Source organism: Dreissena polymorpha, chromosome 3, assembly GCF_020536995.1.
Source record: "Dreissena polymorpha isolate Duluth1 chromosome 3, UMN_Dpol_1.0, whole genome shotgun sequence".
Classification (NCBI taxonomy): Eukaryota; Metazoa; Mollusca; class Bivalvia; order Myida; family Dreissenidae; genus Dreissena; species Dreissena polymorpha.
In genome coordinates, this window is record NC_068357.1 from 141,547,226 (window position 1) to 141,562,121 (window position 14,896).

At 36.9% G+C, this 14,896-nt stretch overlaps 1 long non-coding RNA gene across 1 annotated transcript; it reads right to left on the reverse strand.

The window, feature by feature from the left end:
* Positions 1-242: 242 nt before the first annotated feature.
* LOC127871720 (uncharacterized) lies at positions 243-9,692 on the reverse strand. Its single transcript, XR_008045517.1, has 3 exons — positions 9,115-9,692; positions 3,158-4,161; positions 243-656 (listed from the first exon to the last, which is right to left on the reverse strand). It is a non-coding gene; the product is annotated as an uncharacterized LOC127871720 (long non-coding RNA).
* Positions 9,693-14,896: the final 5,204 nt, after the last annotated feature.

Consider the following 14,896-nt stretch of genomic DNA (forward strand, 5'->3'; position numbering starts at 1 on the left):
CCATATTGATGCAACATGTAAGAAAGCTAATAACAACACAGCATTTTTAAGAAGAAACCTGAGCGCATGCCCACAAGATATCAAGGCCACATGCTACAAGTCCTTGATCTGACCTCAGCTGGAGTATGCAGCATCAGTATGGGACCCGCACACTAGAACCAACATCGACAAGCTTGAGAAAGTGCAAAGAGGAGCTGCTTGATTTTGCACAGGCGACTTCAAACAAGCCAGCAGTGTCAAAGCCATGATGAAAAGGCTTGACTGGGACACAAGAAGCCCGTCGCCAGCACTTCAAAGCCATCATGATGTTCAGGATCATAAACAACCTAGTAGAGATCCAATCCAAGCACATCCTACTATCAGCTGGTGCTCATACAAGAGGCCACGCGAACAGGTTCCTTGTACCCTTTGCCAGCGTCAATGTCTACAAATACTCCTTCTTTCCCTCTGGCATCCGCATCTGGAACAGCCTACCAGAAGCGACGTTCATGGCACCATCCCTCGACGTCTTTAAGACCATGATGGACATTCTAAGGCCTTAACTCTGGAGCAACTTGTTTTTATCTTGATTTTTAGCTGTTTTGCACGCGTTTCCCCTTACGCATGTACATTGTCACAATTGTGCGACAATGCTCCAGAGGAGCCCAGAACACTACCTGGAAGGAAAAGAAGAACAGGAAGAGAACCATTACGGTTTCGCTCTCAAGTGAAATGTTCACCGATTGTCGTATTGTTTAGTATCATACAATGTACTTACACAATCATAATAAGTTGAATAACTTAAAAAATATTATAATATATAAAAAACAAGGGAAAAAATTGTCACAAAACCAGGTTTTCAGTTGAAAAAAAGTCTGATAAAGGGAGACAATTCAAAATGTGTATTGTTAACCCCCTTGTGTAAAATTGACCTTGATTTCAATTAGAAAAAAAGTCTGATAAAGAGAGACAACTAAAAATCAAAATGTGCATTGTTACTGATTGTTCATAGTTACATAGTTGTTTCAAAATCCATCTATTTTTAGTTGTGGCGACCTTGACCTTGTAGATATTGACGTAATTCTTTCGCACGACACACCGTCCAATAATGGTGAACAAATGTGCCAAATGATTTTAAAATGACACAATGAATGACATAGTAATGGCCCACACAAGCTCATTTATGGCCATTTTTGACCTTCAAACTCAAATTGTGACCTTGACCTTGGAGATATCGACGTGATTCTTTTGCGCGACACACCGTCTAATGATGGTGAACAAATGTGCCAAATGATTTTAAAATCTCACAATGAACGACAAAGTTATGGCCCGGACATGCTCATTTATGGCCATTTTTGACCTTCAAACTCAAATTGTGACCTTGACCTTGGAGATATCGACGTAATTCTTTCGCGAGAAACACCGTCTAATGATGGTGAACAAATGTGCCAAATGATTTTAAAATCTGACCATGAACGACAAAGTTATGGCCCGGACAAGCTCATTTATGGCCATTTTTGACCTTCAAACTCAAATTGTGACCTTGACCTTAGAGATATCGACGTAATTCTTTCGCGCGACACACCGTCTAATGATGGTGAACAAATGTGCCATATGATTTTAAAATCTGACAATGAACGACAAAGTTATGGCCCGGACAAGCTTGTTCCGCCCGCCAACCCGCCGGCAGACATTCGCCAATCTAATAACCAGTTTTTCCTTCGGAAAACCTGGTTAAACATACACACAATTCTTGATATTCGAACAAAAACTAATGGCAGTAAAATGGACATATTACTGTTAGATATAACACTGAAAAGGTTTATGATAGAATGACAAGATACAAAACAACAAAGGGCAAAAACTCTTATTTAAAAGTGTAAAAGTTTTTATGGTTCTTGTGCATGGCACTTATCCTTATTGATAAACACATCTATACAACCATGAAGTTTTATGTTGAAATCTTGAATGGTATCTGAGATATAGCCCTTAAAAGTTACATTGTAAATAAACAACAATGGGTAAAAACTATTATTAAAAGTTGAGGGTTACGGTTCTTCGGCATAGTACTTTTCCTCATTGATGTCTCTACATCCATGAAGTTTTGTGTTGAAATATTATATCCTATCTAAGATATAGCCCTGAAAAGTAACTCCATACAAAAACTACAAAGGGCTTTTACATTGTTTTTATGAAAGTGTAAGGTTATGGTTTGTGTACTGCACGGCACTTCTCCTTGATCCATCCATGAAGTTTCATATTGAAATCGTTTATAATTTCTGTGATATAGCTCTAAAAAGTGGTGACAGATAAGATGGACATCATACAAAAACAACAATGTTCAATAACTCTTATTTAAGAAACTGAAGAGTTGTAGTTTTTGTGCATGGCACTCAAGATCATTGACATCTAAACACCCATGGAGTTTCAGTTTGAAATGTTATATAGTTCAACACACATCATACACAATCATATAAAGGCTATAACTGTTATTTACTTTTAGGAAACTGAAGGGTTTTTCTTTTGGAGCATGGCACTTCTTGGCATTGATATATGTACACCCATGAAGTTTCATGTTGAAATGATATATATTTCTAGGATAAAGGACTGACAAAATTGTGACAGACAGACAGATGCCAAAACTATATCACTCTGCCTTCAGACAGGAATAATAAGCATACATTTTTGTGTTTGGTGCCATATTTCTTGTCTGCTTGGGTCGATTTCATTGAAACTTGGTATGAGTGTATATATAGATGGTGTACGAAAATGCTGATGCAATCCATTTGCAAATAACAGAGTTATGGCTCTTTTTGACTAGAAAATAAGAACACTGTGTCAGGAGCCACATCTTAGAACTGCTAGGCAGATTTCATTGAAACTTGGTTTGAGTGTACATATGGATAGGAAGATGATGACTGTCAAATTGCAAGGCAAACCATCGGTTAAAACGGAGTTATGGCCTTTTTTACTTAAAAATATCATTTTTTATATACCCTAAGATTTTAATGCCTTCAGCTGTATCTCCAGTACCATGTGAGTCACAGCACTGAAACTTAACGCGATCAACAACAGCTTAGTAATATTAAAGACTCATAACAATAGAGGCAAGGTAAAAGGCTACAAATTGGGATCAAAATTCACACATTTGATTAATTATTCCTAATTTATCTATTACTTTGTTATGCATCAAGGGATTCTGTAATAACTTCCTACAATTGTTCTCCTTTATCTGGCTGAGTGTCACATTAAGACTAAGGTCTCTAGGTTCAAGGTCACACACTGAGGTAAAATGTTACGAATTTTGATTAATCATGGTGTATTTTGTTAGAGTTCTACTATAAAGCAAGGAATTAACAAATTCCCTGAGGCAGTGAGGAACATGCAAGACCCTTGTCCGTTTGGCCAAGGTCAAGTCAAACAAATTTTGTTGCACACTGCCCTTTATTAGCAAAGTTGTTCTGCATCCATCCATAAACCAAATTTATTAGGTGGGGGTATCGATTCAATAAATTGTCTTGTTTTACATGTGTCCTAAACACCTACACATATGATTTCGTAAGTTGCATGTTATGCCCAACTAATTTGAATTTGGAAACTGATGATTAAGGAATTAAACTAAAAATGAGCTGATCCATGAGTTGAACAACACATACATTGGTTTAAACCTATATTTGTTTTTGCTTGAGTCAATTTCATGCAAGTATGTAAGATTGTTTTGTAAGTGAAACTGTGGAGACTGTGGAGACAAAAGTAATTGTTTTCTTTTATTTAGTTCTGTAGTTTACACAGATATAACAGTGTCATACAAAGTGTTCCTCTTACTGGCATAAAATGCGAAGTCAACAATGTCACATTATTTTCGCCAAGATAATCTTTCAACCTCAAATCTTTGTACTGCAATTGCATGATCAAAAAGTTCTTTGTCGTGTATCTGTCCTTTCTCAGTCAAAACTTGAAAGAAGAAACGCTTTCCTCTTACTTTCAAAGGCATCGTTTTCTCTTGTGCGATGCTCTTAGCACCCCAAACTGCTGATAGATCTTTTAATGGTATCTCAATAGTTCTGGGTATTCCAAAAGGTCCATAGGTCTCTATTAGAAGCTTTTCATGTCCTTTTAATATGGTTAATTCACGAACAACACGCGATGGGTACATCATTGACATTGCCAGAACAAAGACAGCTGAAAAAGTAAGAACACAGCATTTAATTATAGTCAAAGTTATCACTACATAAATCATTCTGATTTGACATAAGTAAATGACCTCAATTTTTAACCTAAAAATTAAATATACAATATACATGGTTCAGAGAAAATTGTATGACTAATTTTATATAGCCAAATTTTATCTATGTTACGGTATTCATAACTTCTTAACTGTAGTTTAATAACAAATACAATAACAACCATATATATGTATAGATGTATTTGTAATTACTTAGGTGGTCATTTTGGTGAATCAGGAGTGTTGGGCCGCAATTATTGGGGATTAAGGGCAGAGTCCCATTGCCATGGGGGGAAACCCTTAGCCCTAGCTTTTTGAACATGTTTGTAGTCTTTATAGTTGCAATATCTGGTGATAACCAAGTCAAATATTATAAACCAGACCATCCATATCATCAGGAATGTGTATTTGTCATTTTATTCAAATATCATAAAGAACATTGAAAATATACACACAAAAAATAGAACAATACTGTATCAGACAAGAGGGCCATGATGGCCCTGAATCGCTCACCTGACTCATTAAGATCAGATGAAAACTATGACCTCTATTGTCTACACAATGTTTTTCTATTATTTGACCTAGTGACCTAGTTCCTGACTCTAGATGACCCAAATACAATCCCAATCCAGATTTCATCAAGATAAACATTCTGACCACAGTTCATAAATATTGGATGAAAACTGTGACCTCTATTGTCAACACAAGGTTTTTCTATTTATTTGACCTAGATTTTTACCCCAGATGACCCAAATACAATCCCACCCAGATTTCATCAAGAATTCTGACCAAATTTCATAAAGGTTGGATGAAAACTGTGATCTCTAATGTCTACACAAGGTTTTTCTATTATTTGACCTAGTGACCTAGTTTTTGACCCCAGATGACCCAAATAAAATCCCAACTCAGATTTCATCAAGATAAACTATCTGACCAAATTTCATAAAGATTGGATGAAAACTGTGACCTCTATTGTCTACAGAAGGTTGTTCTATTATTTGACCTAGTGACCTTGTTTTTGACCCCAGATGACCCAAATACAATCCCAAACCAGATTTCATCAAGATAAACATTTTGACCAAATTTCATCAAGATTGGATGCAAACTGTGACCTCTACTGTCTACACAAACATATTGTTGACGGACGGACGCACGGACACACGCAGGCACGCACAACGGACGCCGGACATCACACGATCACATAAGCTCACCGTGTCACTTCATGACAGGTGACCTAAAAATATGTGTCGGAGATAAACATGAACAGTTGTGGTTAAAATCCCATAGAAACAAGGGCTGTTTGTAAAACATGCATGCCCCACTATATGGGCTATAAGTTGTAGTAGCAGCCATTGTGTGAATACGTTTTTTGTCACTGTGAATGGTGGTGGTGGTGGTGGTGTAGTAGTAGTAGTAGTAGTAGAAGTAGTAGTAGTAGTAGTAGTAATAGTAGTTGTAGTAGTAGAAGTAGTAGTAGTAGTAGTAGTAGTAGTAGTAGTAGTAGTAGTAGAAGTAGTAGAAGTAGTAGTAGTAGTAGTAGTAGAAGTAGTAGTAGTAGTAGTAGTAGTAGTAGAAGTAGTAGTAGTAGAAGTAGTAGTAGTAGTAGTAGTAGTAGTAGCAGTAGTGGTAGTAGTAGTAGAAGTAGTAGTAGTAGTAGTAGTAGTAGTAGTAGAAGTAGTAGTAGTAGTAGTAGTAGTAATAGTAGTAGTAGTAGTAGCAGTAGCAGAAGCAGTAGCAGCATTACAAGACCAATACTTAAGAATGATCAAATGGGAAAAGGTAACCTAGCACTGGCAGTAAATATGGGGCTCATTTACAGGTCAGATTTGGAATCTCTGCTGTAAAATGAGATTTTGAATGAATTAAAGGGAGGCATATCTGTAATAAAAAGAACATGCATAAACCGTAGTTGTTTCCCTTGTTTGAACCATGCTAAATCCTTACAAGTTTGGAAAGAATTGGATGAAAAATTTGGACATCATTGCATAAACACCATTTTCTCAATTCAAGGGGAGGTAATTCTGTACTTCATGGACCAATAATGCTCATTTTTTGTAGGGTTTGTGTCCTCATTGATATAAAGACACTGTGCAAATTTGGAAAGGATCTGACAAAAAATGTGGAAGATTTTTTAAAGTTTCACAAAATAGGCAAAAACGAATAAACATGCAAAGTTCAACGAGCTCCTGCGGCCATGTTTTTTGACGAATCAAATTTCTTTGAACAACTTTTTCAGGGGAGCCTTCAAAGGTCATCCCTGTGAAATTTTTTGAAAATCTGATGAGCGGTTTCTGACAAGAAGATTTTTTAAGGTTTTTACCATATATGGTCATGGCGGCCATCTTGGTTATGTGATCAAAATTTTTTTAACAATTCTTTTGTCCCATGACTTAGGGATGCTCCACATGAAATTTAGTTGAAATTGGCTCAATGGTTTAGTAGAAGAAGATGTTTACAAATTGTTTACAGACAGACAGGCAGACAGACGGACGGACGGACGCCGGACGGTGAGTGATCACAATAGCTCACCCCGAGCTATCGCTCAGGTGAGCTAAAAACAACAGTCGGAAAACATGTTTGTGTTTTGCACATACAATAAAATAAGTACGCATAAAGTTTGAATGCAGTTAATAAAAACCAGCAACCTTGCAAATAGGTAATCAATAAACAATTTGATTAAAATGTTTATTTACAATATGCTATTGCAGTGCTTGGCTTTGGTAATGGATTACCAGGGGTTCTGAAATATGCTGTCCGAGTTGTCCGAGTCGTCAATTTCCCCTTCCGGACAAGCAGTTTTTGAAAGCTGACTTGTCCGGGGACAAGTTAAATTTCCGTGGTAATTTTTTTTCGAGAACGAAACTACTCTATTTTCCAAAAATCAAAAACGAAAGTTTATATAAATAGCTTATGATTTATCTGCGGACTGGCACACTTTTTCAACTGGAGGTAGGTTATTTTCTGATAATAATTATTTAATGTAGTAAACCAGTCCACGAGTATATATAGCAACGCATAAGAAAAAAATTTAATAGAGAAACCAGCACACATGTGTATAGCAACAGCCAATCATGCATAAGATAACACTTTTCGTACATTGCAAATGGCCGCATACATGTTCTAACGACTTGCAATCGATTTATATATAATAAAACCATTTCAACGTCAAGCCATGATGCTAATCAGACCAATGATAAAATCAGTTTGGCGTCGGAAAAGAAGAGAAAAGCCAAGTATGAATATGATAAACATATGACGCCAAGCGTAAACGAGAATTTGTTGAGTCTTGGCTAATTGATTTTCCTTGGCTTGAAAACGTTGCCGATGTGTGTACATGTAAACTTTGTAAGGAGTTTCCTTTATTCGCGGATAATTATATACTTATAATTAACGGAGATTATTTTATTTCAAGTGAATTGTCTAGTCATTTTGAGATTATTAAATATCCGAGATGGTATCATGTGTGACTTAAACGTGATCTTATTATATGCACATCTCGCTTGTATTTTTTGTTCATGTGAATTTTTTAGTTAACTATGTTTATAATTTAAAATAGAAGTTAACAAAAGTGTATGCTTGTATTATTTGCTTAATTAGTAATGACCTTTTCCTTTATCTATCTTAAAAGTACGGACAAGTACTTCTTTGGTACGGACAAGTGAATTTGTGGGTCCAACTTGTCCGTGGACAAGTAGACTCTTAAAATATTTCAGAACCCCTGATTTCTTTAGATTTCAAGATGGCCCATATTTGCAATATTTCATTGACTTGTAAGATATTCTGAAAGTAGCAAAGAAGTTTTGTCAGTTACAGGTCATTTCTGTGCAAGCGGCCTGCTAATCATAAGAAATAAATAAATAAAATAGCAGACAAAATTGGTACCCTGCGTACATTTTGGAAGCAGAGGAAGCTATAGTAATATTCGTTCTTTGATGATTGTGCATGCGAACAAATTTTTACCCCTACCCAAAGTAAAATATTAATCAGATTTCAAAATCAACCCTGGTATAATCCTGGCAATTTTCAATCCTGGAATATTGGAAGCAAAGAAGGAAGTTTTCTTCCTTGAAGTCTAAAGATTTCAAGTTGGTAATGGGAATCAGTTTTCGAAATTAGCACACGCCCGATCGCCCGTGGCGAGTAAAATTACTGCCGGGCACATACAAAAATACATGTTTGTGGCCCGCCGGGCATGTAAATTATTGAAGCCAAATGACAGTTGATTAAAAAAAATCGTAAGCGGTTCTTGATATTTGCAGATCTATTTTACAATTTTGCGAACAAACACCTTGCCGTAAGTTGTAAAACAATGAAATTCGATTGGTTTAACAACACCCACCTGCTTGCACACGCCATCGTTATTGTTTTTGACCGATGCAGTTCGGTCACATTCGGTTCTTATCGACAGTTTCTCTAGACATTAATCGAGAATGTGCTTTTTGAATCAATCATTTCAATCAAGTAATACGCTTCCGTTTTTTGTCAATGTAAACAAAATTTAATGTCATTGTCGACATAGAGGCAGTATCTTAGGTATGTTGATGGGGCTAAGCCCGATAAAGCACTTCCAAAATAGAAAATTGACAATGATTTAGAGAAAAAGGAAGCCAAGAAATGGTACGATGACACCAGAGAACACTCTTTTCAAGAGCACTTGTGTAACGATCGACCGTCTTAATTCTAGTGATTGATTAGCTGTAATTGTATTCACTACTATTGAAACAAATGTTCTGCTTTACTATGTGTAGCATGTAAGTGTTAAAATGTTGTGATTTGTTATAATTTGGGTTAAAAAAGTTTGGGCATGTAAAAAATATGTTGGGCATGTAAAAATTCTTAAGTAACTGGCCCGACTGGCATGTAACTTTTCAAAGCTAATTTCGAAGACTGGGGAATGATGTACAACATACCGCATCCAGTAAGTAAAGCAGCTAGAGCAATCCTCACTGGAAAGCTGCCTAAGTCAACATTTATATATGTCCACCAGTAATACCAGGGATATTCACCACGCTCATTTGCCACAGCCTTTGACTTTGACTTCAAAACATTGTAAATTAGTTCTGTGGAATTTAGTATAGTCCCACACAAGAAAACTCCACTGCAAGACACCAAAAATGCTCGAAATTTCCATTTTTGACAGGAAAATATCACTTTTTCTGCAGTTCCAGACGAGGTCTGTTCAAACGGAAGAAATTTTCTCTGAAATTTCTTTGGAATTTGGTTGGTTGCGTAACTCCGTTGAGGGTAATGTTTACTGCAGTTAGCCAAGTGTTTGTCTAATTGGCATTTACTAAAATTCACTCCACGTGTGCACATTAATTGTGGAGACTTAATTAGACGACACTTTATTAACGGGATCATATTCAAAAAGTCAGATTAAGTTTAATTTTATCTTTTGCTAAAAATGTTATTCATGGAGGCAGCCATTAATGCAGCCACTATTTTTTTCAAAAAACCCACCCCACCAAACAGGATTACATTGCACTTATATTTGTTATCTATGAAACTTTTTGCCGTATTAAGTCATTGTGTACACACCGGTCTTACTGACAATAACGTAGTGACGTCACCATCTATGTTTAGAATAGTATTAACAAAGACCTATAGATATTTGGTATTTAGTATTTAGAGAAAAGTTTTAAAATGTCTTTGGACGAACATATCAGGTTACTACACATATCTAACCAACGGTTGACATTAAATAATGAACGAGAAATGTGCAATCCCAAAGAGGTATTAAGGCAGTGGCTAGTCGTACGGCCCGGTACGGCTAGACAATAGGCTAGCCGTACGGCTCTGTACGTGTATATAGCCTTTGCTATGGAGATTGTCTAGCCGTACGGCTGTTTTAACACATAAATATATTGATTAATTATTGATCTACGTGCAAATTCCGAAATTTCTAGCCTTTGGACTAGCTCGTGTAGTCGTCGTCTCGGATTTTGAAGTCTGGTTTATGTTTCGTCGTGGTTGGAAATCCGATTCGTGCATAGTATATCAAGGGTGTAAACAAGGGAGATATGAAAATGTAAATTTATTTCGCCAAACAACAATTACAGCCATCAATAGAAATCGCAGTTATGGAGTACATAAATACGTATTGTACATGCAAATATCAAATATATACAATAAATATAATTATAGTTAATAAAGGAATATCAATAATGCGAACGCTATCCTATTTCCTCGATCTGATTTCGCTTGCCTATGCCTTCTGATTTGAAGTTCTTCCCTCCATAAATACAACTGTATGTAATTTCCGACACTTTAAGATTTTCATTGAAAGTTTTCTTAGGGCATCTGCTTTTAGCAGCCTCAATTTTCCTTGAACTACGTTTGTAAAACCGTACACAATTTGAACGCTGGCACAGTTCAATTTTGCCTATTTATGCACCATAAGTGGAGAATATTTCCCCAACAGTTAGAAACACGGCCATTTTCAGTGAACTTATATATTTCTTGTATGAAACCATCTAGTTATCAATCGTCTTAAAGATAATTAAATTATTTGTGTAACTCAATTTCGTAGAACTACCTTTGACGGCTGCCGTCATTGAATTTCATAATATTGATGCATCAACTAATTTAAAACAGTTTTCACGCCTTAATTGCATAGGAACGTCGACTAATTAAAGAATCAAATATGCAACCGTATTACATGAAAGGAAGCCGTAACAGATAAAGAATTTTTAAACTTTTATGAGCTTAAACAAACTTATTACTGATTGACAGCACTGAATCATTCAATGACAATTCTATACTTTATAAACCGTACGGCTAGACAATCTCTATAGGAAAGGCTATACGTACAGAGCCGTACGGCTAGCCTCTTATATAGATGTATACAGTGTTTGAGCAGAAGCTCCAGTTGACCGCCACAAACTTGCCCAACGAGTACTAACCCATAAACAGTAATTAAGTTATTCCGAAATACGAATACAAGAAATGTCTCATTCTTTTACAGATATTCGGCGTAAATAAAATTACAATGTACGCTCGGCAGATTTATACAGTTTGAAAATAAATATTTAGAGTTTAAGCCAACCAAGTTCAGGAGCTTAGTCATAAAGTTAAGAAAAGTACAGCTAGGACCGATTTCGCTTAAGAATCAACGGATAACTCTAAAGCGACAGAGCAGCCAGTAAAGAGCCATGGCAAGTGGTTCAGAAGCTTTCTCAGCGACAAGGAAAGGGCGACCCAAAGGAAAGTGTGATAGAGATGCGGCAGCAGTAAATGACTTGATGCAAGTCGTTGACAAGTGCGGTTTACCAGGGAAGTTCGAGGCTTGGATCTACCAACATGGAGTTCTATCAATATCAAGACCTCTGTTGGTGTAGGACGTCCCAATATCGACTGTCAAAGCTATGGAGAAGAAACTAAGCGGCTACGTCACAAGATGGTTCGGAGTTCCAATTAAGAAGCTTCTCAATTATCGACTTGTACGTACAGTTCTTTCAGCAAGCTACAGCTTCCGATTTCCTCTTTTACAGTGGATTTCAAGGTCAACACAGTCAGGAAAGTCATGATGCTGCGAGACAGTGCTGACGAGAAAGTCAGTGGAGCCCGGGTGGAAGTCAACACCGGTCAGAAGTGGAGAGCAGACAAGGCAGTCAACGACGCAGAATCGAGGCTCAGACACGTACAGCGCCATCGTGGGGACAACTGGCATTCATGTTGAGATTAGGATGTGTCCCTAGAGCCAGTTGGAGGGCTTCATCACCAGCAGAGAAGAGGAGGATGGTCCTGGATGAAGTTCGGTCGACGGAAGAGGAGACAAGACAAGCGGTTGCCGTTGCAATGAAAAAACGGGGCAGTTGGTTGAAATGCAAAGGGGTCCAACCAATTTGAATTTCTACTTTGTTTACGACGTTAGCCTACACCAACTAACCTCCGGACCTGGAAACTAATTGAGGACCCCACCTGCAGGTCATGTGGCAGGCCAGCAAACCTAGAGAACATCTTCTTGCAGAACAGCCCATACGGGCGGGAAATACTGATGGCGGCACGACAATATCTTCAATCAGATTGCAAACAGCTTTCATGTGGCACGAACAAATAATCCACCAATGCAGACAAGGCCAACATTAATCAATTTCGTCAAAGAGAGATCAGCACCAAGAAGCAACGGGTATACAAATTCAGGCATCCTAGCTTCAGCGAGAGACTGGGAACGTATGGTAGATCTGAAGAAGAAGCTGAGATTCCCAGCAGGACCCGAAAAGATATCCTAAATACCGGGTACATGTCATCCCGATATGTTGAACAGAAGTTGACATACCGGTACGCCGCCACCAACAATAAATTGTATATAAAAACATAACAAATATATATGCCCATTTTCGAATAATCAAATTTTAATACGTTTTGTACTCTTAACCAAAATTTCTTAAAAAATATAATTTTTGACAGACAACCCGACTTACAGGACAAAGTGAAACTAGGTTGAAGGTAACGATTATCTAAAATGCTGCATTTTACTTCAGGATATTTATTTTATCACACATTCTGAATATCATGCTAACAGTATTTTAATTTTGGAAGGGGGTTATGTCGGGGTGTATATAATCCCACTCTTACCTAATTTGTTTACCAGACTCATTAAAATGTGGGCGAATTTTTAATTAAAGCTGCAATGTGTAGTTATTTAAGTTTTTTGTGAAACATTTCACTATTGGTGGCTAACCAAACTAAGATGCACCTTGTTTCCCTTATGCGAGGATCGCGTGAACAAACCACTGTGCTAACTGAAGAGCGAATGATCCGAATTTAGTTGCTACGGTTCGATGTTGGATATTGATTAAGATATGAAATGCCATTACATAAACCGTTCGTTGTTGAAACTCAATCAGAAAAAAAAATCGTCACGTCGTCACAGATGCGTATTCAAATGCTTCTGATTAAGAGAGGTACAATTAACGTTCATAACACCAAATGAATTAATTGGTCACAGAGCGCATGAATGCTCAATATTATTTTTTTTCATAAACACTTATTTTCTGCTATGCATCAACAAAAAGCTGTTGTTTTGAAATTATCGGCCTACTAATAGATACTTAATAATTATCGATATAGCTAGAGAAGAAAGGCAGGGGGTGGACTTTCGCATGTTAATGGTAGGTAGGTGTTCACCATACCAGACAGGTGGGTTTCCTCTGGGCACTGCGGTTCACCTCCGCAGCAAAAGACCAAACCAAAGTTGAATAACTTTCAGTTACAACTGAATAACTGGAAATTGCAACTATAATTCAAAATTTGTCACAACTTATATGAGTCTAGTAAGCAAATTAGGTAGGATCGAGTGCTGGGACTCACTCCGCGTATTCACAGTATGTGGCCTCTGGCCCGGAAGGACCTAATAAACTTTGACATATACACAACTATTATGTCAGCCGACTATCAAAAAAATATCGAGAGGATTGAGGCTCTTGCAGGATTTGTTACACAGGTTTAGAACAACACAATAGCCATATATTTTTGAACGGTAAAGAGTTATCACGCATAAACGTTTTCGTTCAGAAAATTAAGGATGATGCTATTTAAAGCGAATATCCATATCCAATAATGCTGCATACAAATTATAGTATGTGACAAGCTCGCATCAATATAGTTCTTTTGGCCACATTTTACGGATTTTACTCAACAAAATCAACTTTCATTACCACCAAAATCTTAAATGAAACGTTCATTCCAATACGGCAACACTCTTTGTTTGTCGCACAAAATGTTGGCAATAAAAGACGCTGTTAGGCCCTAAGGGTAGCGTCGAACATCAATATTTGATTGGTTGATCGAGGGCTTATCAGCTACTCTGATTGACAGCCTGTGAGTGGCCAGGGACCTATACAAACAAACGTTTGTATAGGTCCCTGGAGTGGCCTTATAATAAGAAACCTTAAATACTATTATAGCGATGATTATTAAGTATTAATACCTAAATATGCTGTAGCAAAAAAAGAGTATCTATTGTGATACTGTAGAAGAGATTGCAAGACGTATATAAAGACAGGTCAAACTTTATGTTAGTAATCTACAAAGCGGTTAAACATTAATACACCGATACGCAGTACTCTTCATAACAAACGAAATGGCGTCCGACCGTGAGCAGAATCAAGCCGATATCGAGATAAAATCTCCCATCAATCAAGATGGACATTAATTTCTCCACAATAAGGATAAAATTACAACGAACAGGTGAGTTTTCTTTGATTTATTACGATTAAAACCCAATATTTGAAGACAAATTAAGGCTTAATACACTGATACGCGGTAGCACTAGTATAACATTAAATAGAGGACAGGCATTATATGAATTGTATCACAAGTAGTGGTCAACCACAGCTAGACGGCTTCATCCGAATTTGATGAAACGTTATTTTCATATTCCCTCTGTGGTGGATATACGCATGTTGGCAGGTCAATACGCTATTATTTTGTTATCAGGGAGTTATTGCTATTTTCTTAGTGTGAAACATTAGAAACTATAGAATGATCCGAATTTATATAAAAGATCTATATATAGATATAAATATCAAAGATCTTATTTATAGATCTTTGTTTATATGAAGTTTACTTGAAGGGTGGATATAAGCATTATTGTGTACGAAATACCTATTGAGTTATGGGTACTGATCTTTTTCCTGACAAAAAGTATGTGTTGGACCATAACAGTCTTTGAACATAAACATCGGAAAA